This window comes from Microcebus murinus, chromosome 12 (assembly GCF_040939455.1).
Source record: "Microcebus murinus isolate Inina chromosome 12, M.murinus_Inina_mat1.0, whole genome shotgun sequence".
In the NCBI taxonomy this organism is placed as follows: Eukaryota; Metazoa; Chordata; class Mammalia; order Primates; family Cheirogaleidae; genus Microcebus; species Microcebus murinus.
In genome coordinates, this window is record NC_134115.1 from 22,984,295 (window position 1) to 22,996,614 (window position 12,320).

The window sequence follows — 12,320 nt, forward strand, 5'->3', positions numbered from 1 at the left end:
TAGTCCTATGTAAATGAGAGTGTGAGGAAAAAATTCTAAAGTAACTGAGTTAAAATCTGAAGCTACTGAATTATCCCAGAATATATTAAGGTTATTTTGCCCCATAATCAGACAGAAAGGAGTTTAAAATAGAGATTAGCTTGAGCTATAGACAAATAACAAACATTATTTTCTTTCCCACACATGAGTAACTGGCCAGAAACATGAATATCCACTACATTTTCTTTGGCTTAGTTATCTATGACTTCGTAACAAATTATCCCCTCAAAAGTGGCAGCATAAAACAATTGTAAACATTTATTTCACACAGTTTCTGTGGCTCAAGAATTCCAGAGTGGCTTAGCTAGGTGGTTCTGGATGGGGGTATCTCATGAGGTTACTATAAATATGACCATCGGGACAGCCGTCATTGGAATGATTAGCTGGGGTTGGAAGGTCGGATTCCAAGATGGCTCACTCAACCACTGGCCGGTGACACAGGCTGTTGGCAAATGGTCTCAGTTCCTCACCATGTACCTTTGCATAAAGCTGCCGGAGTGCCTTTATGACACAGTGTCTGCCTTCCTTCCAAGGGAGCACAAGGTGGAAGACACATGTCTTTTTAAAAAAAAAAAAAAAATCTAGCCTCAGAAGTCACACACCAGCAAATCCACAATATTCTCCTATTGGTTCCAACTGGCCAACCCTATTTAATGAGGAAGGGGAACCTCACTGGAGGAAACCTTAGAGGCTGCCTACCACAATTTGCAAACTAGAACTGCATATTCTTTAGGAGGCATTTCAGAAGTAACTATGAACATGAAAATGATATTTCAAAGAACATAGGTTCAGACCAGCATACCGAGCCAAACAGTCTGAGAACGTAGTGTTGTATTGTTTTATTGCTGGCACAACATTACTGGATAAAAATAACAGGCCTTTCAATAGTACGTAGCTCCTTTTTCCACTCCAAAGTGTAGTACAAATGTCATTTTACCAGCCCTCACATCATGCTGAAGCACAGGTTCCTTACAAAAAGTCAGACAGCATATTAGAGAGGAGCAAGGTTTCCAGTGAAGTTATTTCATGCACAAGAACTATTTTTCTACAGTTTGTTGTTAACTGCAAACAACAGCCAATAAAATAAGAGGAATGGGAATAAATGTCTGAGTAAAAGGGAGAAATGCAATAGTTGCATCTGGTTGGCAGTATTGTAAAATACAGCCTTCCTTTCTAAAGCAAAATAAGTGGTACAAGGAGGGCAAGGAAAGAGAAATAAAACAAAGATAGAGCTGCAACAGGGCTTTCTAGCTCAATCCCTTACTTTTACAAATGAGGAAACTAAGGCCTAGCAAATTTAATTGACTTGTCCAAAGCCACACAGTAAATTAACCAGTTATATATTCAGAGGAGATTTCACAGGCCTGTGGATCTTTTTCCTTAATTAATTTTGAATTTATACAACATCAAACAACAGGTCAAAAGTACAAAGTTAAGTTGAATCAGTCATTTATTATCACCTAGGTAAATAACAAAAGTGATTGCTTGGTAGAGTGCAAAGACCCTCAATTTTTTGGAAACACATATCTGGTCAAACAACTTTGCATGGTGAAGGCACCTCACATCACTGGAGGAAATGTTTCCTTCCAACTCAAAAATTTCAACTTGAGGTATTGTGTTAAGTTAAAGAAAGATTTTGACATTTTTAAGAAGACACTGCTACAGAGCAAAATGCTCTGCTTCTTTTTTCTTCCAAAAATGCTCTCATGAAAATAAAAGAAACTTCTTTAATGTAGGAAGCACTAATCATAGAAAATAATTTCATATTGTGCCAAAAATTCTAATCAGATGAAACTGTTATTTTTTTTTAGCTAAATGTCTCTTTAGTTGGCATTTTACAAGTGTGTTTTAGGAATTGTTTTCCAAAGGGCAGTATGACTCATTGCCTCCTTTTAACTCTGCATTGGCTGCCTCTCTTTAGTGTGCAAAACTTTCTGATTATCCTAATTTTATTTGCATGCCACATTACCCTAGAAAACATTCTCCCAAATAAACAATTGCTGTCAAAAGGCAGAAGATGTAGTCCTCATCTTGGATTGTAGTGAATGAAAATCACTCATAACAGTCTATGGTGTGGTTTAGAAATATCGCTGCTTCATGCGGAAACTGAATTAGCATATGCTAAATGGCAGCTCTTAGTTTCTAGGACAAGGTAAAAGAGGTCCTTGGACTAATTGATGAGAAAATTAGAAAATTAATGAGCTCTATAGATGAAGAAACCCAGTAATGATACACAGGCACCTGAATTTCATTATATAATCCAACATTTACTGAGTACCTATTATCCCATTGATTGAGTACCTACTATTGATCACAGATGGTGCAGTTATTAGGGCTTCAAGGTTGAGTTTATGTTTTCAGGCTCAAATTCCATTACTTACTTTTTCTATGTTCCAAGTTTTATGCTAAATATATTAAACACAGAAGTAAATATAGCCCAATATTAAGAAAATCCCCACCAATCAGGACTCCTCTTTGCAGAGTCTTAAATAAGGTCTTGGCCTGTATCAACACACACCTCACTTCCACCCCATTAGAAAGCCAATTCAAAACACAGCCAACAGAGGCAGTGACAAGAAAACAAGAAAGAAGTTTTTTAAAAAATCATGTAGTTGTTTCCGATGCCTACTGTTTAGCTGCCTAGGCTATGCAGGCCCCACTAGCCTGGCCTATTAACTGATGGGGGGATTCTGTGTGCAATGAAACAGGGCAACAAATAGAGGGGTGGCTTCCGTCTATGGGGGCAAGGGCCCTGGTGCAGCCTGCCTCTGTGAGGTGGGACAGGAGCCTGCCCAGGTGGCCCTGATGTGGAAAATGGCGGGCGCCTGGACGCGGCAGCTTGCTGTCCCCCCCCCCCAGTTCCGCATCTCCGTAGGCCAGTGCTGCGCGTGGCCAGTTGGAGGGCACGCTGCTGGGGCGGGCCCTGCAGCACAGCCATCTTGGATGCCTGCGTGCAGCAGGGACCCCGCTGCTGGAATGCCCCCAGGCCCACGTGCAGCTGCCTGTTTCCGGCCACGCTGTTTGTGTGATCCTGATTGGGTAATTTTTGAATCCCACTGTTTTTGATTGGATGTTAAAGCTTGTTGTTGATTGGATGTTAAAGCCTGTTGCTGATTGGATGTTAAAGCCTGTTGCTGATTGGATGTTAAAGCTTGTAGTTGATTGGATGCTTCTTGAGCCCTACCAAGGGTATAAAAGCAGGGGCAACAGGGCAGGAAGGGGGAGAACATAGGAAGACAGGAAGAGAGCTGTAATACTAGGTGTGCTGAGTCTGCTGTAGAAGAATAAAGGCTGTTATGTGACTCTTCGTGTGCTGCTCGGTTCTTTCCCCAGTCAAATGAATAAGAGCTGTAACAAGAGCTGTAACACTTAGCTGTACACACTGCCGCAACAGCCCTACTGCTTGAGAATAGAAACCCCTAGGGAAGAACACAAGAAGTAAAACTGTGAGCAAGGCACCTGACATCAGACGCAGGAAAAAGCACTGGTCACTGACACTCATCTGTTCACAATGCCATGACCCCATGAAAGTCAGGCTCAGACCAAAAAATAAAATTGCTCTCTCTGGTAAGGAATTTGCAGTAGGGGTCCACAAATATTTCTTTTTATATTCCTGTGACTAGGGAAAAGAAACTTGAGGAAAATTCTATTTTCCCTTTGGGCAGAGGCTGATAAGTCCAGGGGAGAAGGAGTGTCCCTCCCTGTCAAATGTCAGTGTGCCTCTTAAGGAATTTGGAATCAGCAAGCTTGGATTCAAACCCCACTACTAATTAGCTGGATAAATTTAGGCAGTTATCATCTAGGAATCTCAGTTCCATTTGAAAAATATTAGTATTACTTTTCATTAGCTATGAGGACTAAGTGTGTTCTCCCTGTAGGTTTAGTTCAAGGAATTCTCTAGACCAATCCTGAGCAGGCCTGGGGTCTCTTAGAGGTATCCTAGCCCCTGGAGGAAGAGATGGCAAGCAGAGGGCAGGGGGTAGCATTAGTCTTGCAATGTGAAGCCTACATGCCTGGAATAAGCTATTGACTTCAGGAGGTCCATTGAACAACATTTCTCTCTAAGTCCCCCTGAGTTTCCCAGGATTGGTTTCTACCCTGATCCCTTAAGTTTGTTCCAGTTTCCCCAGGTTGGAACCTCTATCCAACCCCAATGACTAAGGTGTGACTCCTCCCCTGGTTCTAGCGAGGGACCTGTTTTTCCCTTGCAGTTGTTGACTGGATTTCACTGCAGAGACAATGCTGCTGGCTGGCTAGTCATAACAGTGTGTCTGCCAGCAAATGCTATCATCGTCCCTTGAGTATCAGCCCCAGGGTCACATGTCCCTGGTCTAGTGCCATGTGCACTGTGGCTTAACTTTTTTCTGAGGCCACTGCATATTTGGCTTAGACCTGTTGACTCTTGCCCCCATGTCTCTAGCTTCTTTTCTGATTTCTAGTGGTTTGCTATTAAAGTTAGAGCATGCCTCCTGTTTAAGGCTAGTTCTCCAAGCTTGAGAGGTATCCCATAGTGATGGGCCCGACTGTGCTTTGTAAATAACACAACAGCACCAGTCAGGGCTGGACAGTGATGATTCTAACAAGACAGTGCTCTCTCTAGCTGAGTATGATGTAGCGAATCAATGTGTGTGGCTTGCTTTTAAAGAGGGCAAGCTGTTTTCTCCACCAGGAATGTCCTTGTTGGGATCTCAGCAGCAAGTCTTGGCCTTTGATCTGTTCAGTTCACCCAAGCAAAGATACTTCTTTGTATCAAGTACCTATGACATATATCTACTGTTTCACTGATGATCCCATATTGTAACTTTAAGTCTGTTTCTTGATTTCCTTGCAGTTTCATAAAGGCCATGACCCTTTATTAACTATCTTTGTGCTGTCAGCACTTACCATTATGCCTGGGACGCAGTGGGCCTTCAACAAATGTGTTGTATGCCTGGGTACATAGATGGATGAATAAATGAACAAACAAATGCTACAGTTGGATGGGGATATAATGGCATATCCAGATGTAAGATCAGTACATGTTCCTCCCAAACTATCACAGTAACATGGGAGACCTTTGCCAAATCCCGATCTATAGGGCAAGGTGTTCACTTTAAGACATAGATTCTCCCCACCCATGTTTTACATTTCTGACATGAGGAGGCATCTCTTAATCCCTGTTGGCCAGGTAGCAGTCAGGATGTGGTTGCCATGGCGTATGCATGCATCCAAAGTAGTAAGGTGGGTGTCAGGCGTTGGCATGGAATTCCTGGAAAGGATGGTTGGAGCACTTTCTAAAGCAATGACACGCCACCGACACTCATGATGGCAAAGAGGACAACTGTGTGTGTAAAAAAAATCACGATATCTACTGTTTTACTCAAAAAGTTTTCTGGAGAGTCAGTTTCTGAGAGTAAAAAGAAGTTTTAGAAATATCTTAACCAATCTAATTTGCTCATGTTTTCCTTTTTTAGAATGCACAAGAGTGTTATATCATAGAAATCTATGCCCAAATAAGTCTAAAATAGCTCTTTCAATAAGTAGAAAATAAAATCTCTAAGTGAGAGAAGGATGTTATGTAAATTTAACTGACAGCATGTTTTTTCCTTCTTGGTAATCTATAAAATAATGGTGGTTCTTATAGTTAATGACACTATATCCCATGAAATATGAAGTACTTGCTGTAAAATTAGTATTTTCCTCCTCTTTTGGGAAACAAATAGGAATAGTAAATTGTAACTGTTATCTCTTCTACTGAAGTAAAGGCACAGTGAGATCTGCCTGTACCTTCTCAGAAAGATGAATTTCATACTGTTGCAATAAACAGAACACATGATGCTTGCAAATTCCCTGGGAGAAGTTTCTCAGTCCAAACTGAGGCTCTATTATTGTTTAATGACTCCGCTGAAGAAAAGAGAGGGACCTTCCCGGGGTGGGGAGCCACATTAAAAACAGTTGATATGTTTTCAACAGCACTGCCAATCATTTCCACCTCTATATACTCCCCACTCTCTACCCCAAAAGAGAAGTAGCCAAAAGGGACAAAAGACTCTGTCTTCAGACACCCTCATTTTGCACTTTGAGGCAGACACGAGGTTATTGCTAAATCCTCCCTTCCTTCAAAAGAAGATGGTTGATCTACATCTGATCAAAACGAAAAGGAAAATAACAGTAACAAATGGAAGAATCTTATACCCAGAGAGCTAAAGGATTTACAAGGAGCAAATACTTTGGAGAGTCATGAAGTCTCTGATAAGTCTCTACATGTCCTGCACTTTGTGACTTGCTGCTTATTTTAAAGAACCAATATTAAGCCTCAATGAAGGTGAAGCAAACCCTGATGTTTTGGCCAGGGCCAAAAACACACACAAAAGTGTCGCTACTGGGACTGCCATCCCTACACGGTCTTCTCTCCTCTCAAACCACTCCATGACTTTCAGATTTTTCTGCCCAGCCTCCAAAACAGAAGGAAAGCAGTGCTGGGAGGGGATAAACAATATATCTTTGCCCACATTACACAGAATGTACATTTGCCAGCCTTGGGTCCTAGGTGTGACACAGGCAGCACACAGCCCAGTCCCTGCTGATCCAAGCAGAGGAAAGAGGTGACCAGAGGAATAAACAAAAGGCTCCTTCTCATGGTGGGTCCCCCGCATGCAATTACAGCAAGGATTGTAATTCCCAGAAGTATCATTTAAGTTCTTGCCTTTTCAAACTCTCATGGTGGATTGTAAAAATGCTGATTTACCACCTTTCTTGGCAAGTTGTCTCTGGAAACACTCACCCTACTCCACCCAATGCTCAATGAAAAACTGATGTCCAGAAGGATTAGAGATGCATCTCTAAATTCCACATTTGATCCAAGAAGAAAAATAGTCTTTGTTGTTTGGGGAGTCCAAAAAAAGAAAGCAGGAAAGAGAAAAGATGTGATGATATTCCAAGAGTGCCAAGTCCCAAAGCTTCAAAATCCTCTCCAGCAGTGTTCTTCAATGTTTATAGTCCCTGTAGGATTGGTGGCCTTTGCTCAGGTACCCAGCTAGGCTCTATAATTGCACAAACAGGCAACTTTGTTGTTTTAGAGAGAAGCAGCTACACAGGCCACTTTTAAAAAAAATTAATTACTGTATCTCTTTTCTTAGAACATGTGGAGTTCCACATGGGGAGGTTGGACGCCACCCTGGGCAGGTTCCACATGGCATGGCAGCTGCTGAGAGCAAAGGGGAGGGCGTGTGCAGGCCGTGAGGTAGCGTCTCGTCTGGAGGAAATGAAATACAACATGCAGAGGGCTTATTAAAAGCTTCATGCTTGAAAAATCCATAGTAAAGGCAAATCTTGGGAAGCAAACCGTTTCCCCTTTTGCTGGTCATGTTAACTTTATAGTTGGAAAGGTGAATGCAATTTTGACATTTGTATGGACTTAAGAGAGGAAAAAAAAAAGATAGTGAAGCATGAAGCCAATTTTTTACTGGAAAAACATGGCTTAGAACAAAGCTTCTCAAGGCAGCACTTTGCCAGGTTCTCTTCTGGGGGCCTTGCATACTACACTGTCACAGCTACAGTAAACAAAAAACAAAGCAGCTTGGTGCCAGAGGGACCCATGGCTCTTATCTTAAGCGAAACCATTTAGAAACAGAAAGTGAATGCTACATGTTCTCACTTATAAGTGAGAGGTAAATAATGTGTACATGTGAACATAGAGAGTGGAATGATAGACATTGGAGACTGGGAATTGTGGAAGGATGGAAGGCAGGTGGGTGGTGAGAAATTACTTAATGGGTACAATGTGTATATTATTCAGGTGATAGACACACTAAAAGTCCAGACTTCACCACTATGCAATATATCCAGGTAATAAATGTGCACTTGTATCCCTTAAATTTATACAAATAAAATAAAATAAACTGGCCTGGCAAAACGACTCTAGAAATTTCACCAAAATATATCAGGACATAATAATCACAAAAGTTATCACAAATGTAACTTTTAAAAGCTCAGCCAGAAGGCCGGGCACGGTGGCTCACGCCTGTAATCCTAGCTCTCTGGGAGGCCGAGGTGGGCGGATTGCTCGAGGTCAGGAGTTCGAAACCAGCCTGAGCAAGAGCGAGACCTGTCTCTACTATAAATAGAAAGAAATTAATTGGCCAACTAATATATATACAAAAAATTAGCCGGGCATGGTGGCGAATGTCTGTAGTCCCAGCTACTTGGGAGGCTGAGGCAGGAGGATTGCTTGAGCCAGGAGTTTGAGGTTGCTGTGAGCTAGGCTGACGCCACAGCACTCACTTTAGCCTGGACAACAAAGCGAGACTCTGTCTCAAAATATAAATAAATAAATAAATAAAATAAAAACTCAGCCAGAGTTACGTTTTAATCTTAAAACTAAATTTTATGTTTAAAATTTTTGAACAAGTAATTCATGCATATGGTACAAAATTCAAAAGGCTCAAATATCATAGTCTCTCCACGCCTCTGTTAGTGATTCTATTCCCCTTCTTAGAGGCGATTCTTGTTACTTTCTTATAGATCATTCCAAAATCCTATGAGATGTATCAGCATACCCACATAACATTTTCTTTTGCATCATATATGGGCTTTTTCCCCCCTACTCAAAAAGGCTTAATAAAAAATGTAATTAATTTGGTAAAATGGCTAATTTTTTTAGCCAACCTGATGAGATGGATTTTACTAGGTTCAACCAGGTATTTTTACAAGCATGTTATTAAAGGACTTCACACCTAAAAAATGATTTTTTAAAAATGTATACAGATGCATTCATGAGATCCACTCAAGATGAATTGCAATATGAGGATTTCTCTTGTGCCTCTTATTCTTCATGGGATTATACCTTCCATCTGCAAAACTTTTTCTCTTACCCCACTTCATTAGAATCTTTATACATTCTCACTGATGTCTATTGTTTCAGCCTTTCTTTCAAATTTTCTAAAGTAATTTTTTAAGATTTTCTAGATGGAGAGAATAAAAATCATTTTTAAAGTGGGCCAATAGAAATCGAATCACTTACCTCTGGCCGCCCTGGCTGATCATTGACAAGAATGAGAGAAGTGATGTTACAGAGTAACAAGAGTTCTTGGGATTAAGTGGATACTAATCTATGTATTAAAATTTTATCTGTATCTGGATCTCAACTAAGTCTTCAAATCTCTCCATCCCCTATTTCCTTTTTCTGTAAAAGCTTTCTGTTTCTTGCCTGACACTTTCCAGGGTTTTGTTTTGTTTTGTTTTGTTTTTGTTTTTAGCCATGCGCATCCAGTTCCTAAAGTCTAAAATTGATCCATGCAACAAGCTTCTTTTTCTCAGGTTAAAATTTAAAAAGGTGAGTTTGATCAGATTAAGGTTTGCTAGCTATTTTCTTATTTCTTAACAGATAGTTTAGCAACTCAAATAAATGATTTCAAGTGATGCCAATTCATCTTTGTTCCACTCAGTCATGCAGGCCCTTTCAGCATTGGAGCCTCTGAAGTTCATGTTTCACCCCGAATGTGGGGTGGGCCCATTCCTGGAGCAGAGAGGCAAGTCAGTTCCTGGGTCCTCCCACTGCACTCACTGAATATGAAGAGCTGGAGTAAGGCACTGATTCTGTCCAAACTCACCTCCCTGATTGGCCTGCATTCTGGGGTGTGAGGACCTAAGGCAAGAAAGGCCAGTGCGCTGCAAAGATTGGAACTGAAAGACACTGTGAAAAATTCTTTCCAGGGATTTTTTTTTTTTTTTCCAGAGACAGACTTCCACTATGTTGCCCAGGCTGGAATTGAACTCCTGGGCTCAAGTGATCCTCCCAGCTTGGCATGTGAGTAGCTGGGATCACAGGTCTATACCACTGCACCCAGCTGCTTTCCAGGGATTTAGCCAAGGTCAAGAGCTTATAAACCTGGCCCTGTGAAGGACTGAATGAAGATGTATAAGTTAAGTATGAGGCAGTATATATTTTGTTCTTTCGTTACCTTTGGAACTTTGAATATGCCAGTCAGCAAACCCACATGGGCTTCACATAGACTAATCCCACCTTCCTGCCTTTTAAAATTTTTCTCTTCCTAACTCTGCTGGAGCCGCTCCTCTTCCTTATTCCTACTCCCTCATTTCCCCTTTAAAATGCCTCCTCACCACTCTGCAAGTGAGGATGGAGCTCAGCTTCCTTCTATCAGTAGTTACCGAATACAATCTGTTTTCATCACTGTAACAAATGTCCATTAAAAGGAGAACGAATAAACAGATCGTAAAAAAAAATCACATAAAAAATTGTGACACACTTTATTTCATAATATCTGAACCATAAATTCTTGCAAAACCTTTTGTTTTTCCTGAAACTTGTAATTGCTTTCTTTTTTCTTCTTGATAGAAGAATGATGCATCCTCACTCTATCCTCAAGCTTAACTGGACTTCAGATCATAGTGCCCTGACCAAGGAAGGAGTCCTCCTTTTCCTCCAGAGGTGCCTCTCCCTGAACTCTGCATTTCCCTGTTCCACAAAAGAGTAGTTGCTCTTTAAGCACATTCTACAACTCTTATCTTTGCACATCCTCTTACTGTCTTCCTGGGATCCACTATTTCCTGGAGTTTATGTATCCCTCTTTCTTGACTCCCAACCTGCCCTCCTCTCCCCCTGTCTTCTTCAAGGACATACCAAAATAATTTCCTAAGGAAGAATCTTAGGAGACTCTAAGACATGTGCATCTAAAAACGTCTTTACATTTGCTCATACTTACTGGAAAGGTTGGCTGAGTTTACAATTCCAAATTAAATTAAGAAGTAAAAAGGACAAACCACAGAGTAGAAGAAAATATTTGTAATACATACATTTGAAAAAAGACCAAAATTCAGATTATATGAATAATTTCTAAAACTCAGGAAGAAAAGGACAAGCAACTGAATTTTTAATGGGCCAATACTTGAACAGGAACTTCATAAAGGATATAACCAAATGACTAAGATGTAGGTAAGAAATTGCTCACTATCAATGCTTATCAGGGAAAACCAAATTAAACCCACAATGAGGTGTCACGATGCACTGACAAAAAATGGCTTAAATTAAAAGGATTGATAACATCAAGTACTGAAGAAGATACAGAGCACTTGGATATTTCTGATGAGAGGATGGAACTCTTTGGAATACTGGACAGCAGTTTATTACAAATTTAAACACACATCTACCTGTGACCCAGAAATTCAATCCTAGAGATATGCTCAAAAGAAATGATTAAATAGTCCTCAAAAACTTGTGTGATGCTGTTTGGTAGCTTTATCACGACAGCTTCAAACTAGAAACAACACAGCATCCGGCGAAAGGAGAATGAATACATAAATCATGCTAGAGTGACATAATAGAATACTACTAAGCAATAGAAAAGGATGAACTATTGATCCATCCAACAACTTGGATCAAATTAAGACTATTATATTGAGTAAAAGAAGCCAGCCATGAAAAGTATGCACTATATGATTAAATTTATTTAAGGTTCAGGAACAAGGAAAACAAACTACAGTGATATAAGTCAGAATATTGATTATCAGGGTGGGTGGGGAGTGATGGTATTGCCTAGGAGGGAGCACAAGGGAACTTTCTGGAATAATGGAAATAGTCTCTATCTGGATCGGGGTGGTGGTGACACAGATACATATTCATCAGGCTGTACTCACACCGAGGATTTGTGCATCTCACCACGTGTATCAGCTCAATTTTGAAAAAAAGAAAAATTCTAGTTTGAAAACCATCTTCCTTCGGTGCTTTAAAAACATTTCTTCATTGTCTTCTAACATCCACTGATAATGAAAAGAAATCTTGTGCCAGTCGGATTCTTACCCTTCAAGGTCACCAGTTTTTCCTTTCCAGAAGCCTGAGAAATTTTCTTTACACTTCTAGTTCTGAAATTCCATGAAAATGTCTCTAGACAGGAACCGTTTTTTCATTCATCTTATTTGCCCCTGGTTATGCCTTTTAATTTGGAATACTTGTATCTATATTTTTGCAAAAAAAATTTTTTTTAAATTAATTTTCAAAAGAATTTTCACCCTGTTATGGATGGAATTGTGGCCCCCAAAAGATGTTAAAGTTCTAACCCCCAAGCACCTGTGAAAGTGATCTTATCTGGAAGCAGGGTCTTTGCAGATGATCAAGGTAAGATGAGTTATTGGGGTGGGCTCTTAATCCTTCTTAAAAGGGGAAATTTGGACACAGAGACAGATGGGCACATGCAGATGAAGGCAGAGATGGGGCGATGCTTCTACAAGCCGAGGAGCACCAGAGATTGGTAGCAAACTAACAGAAGCCAAGAGTTGGGCTTGGA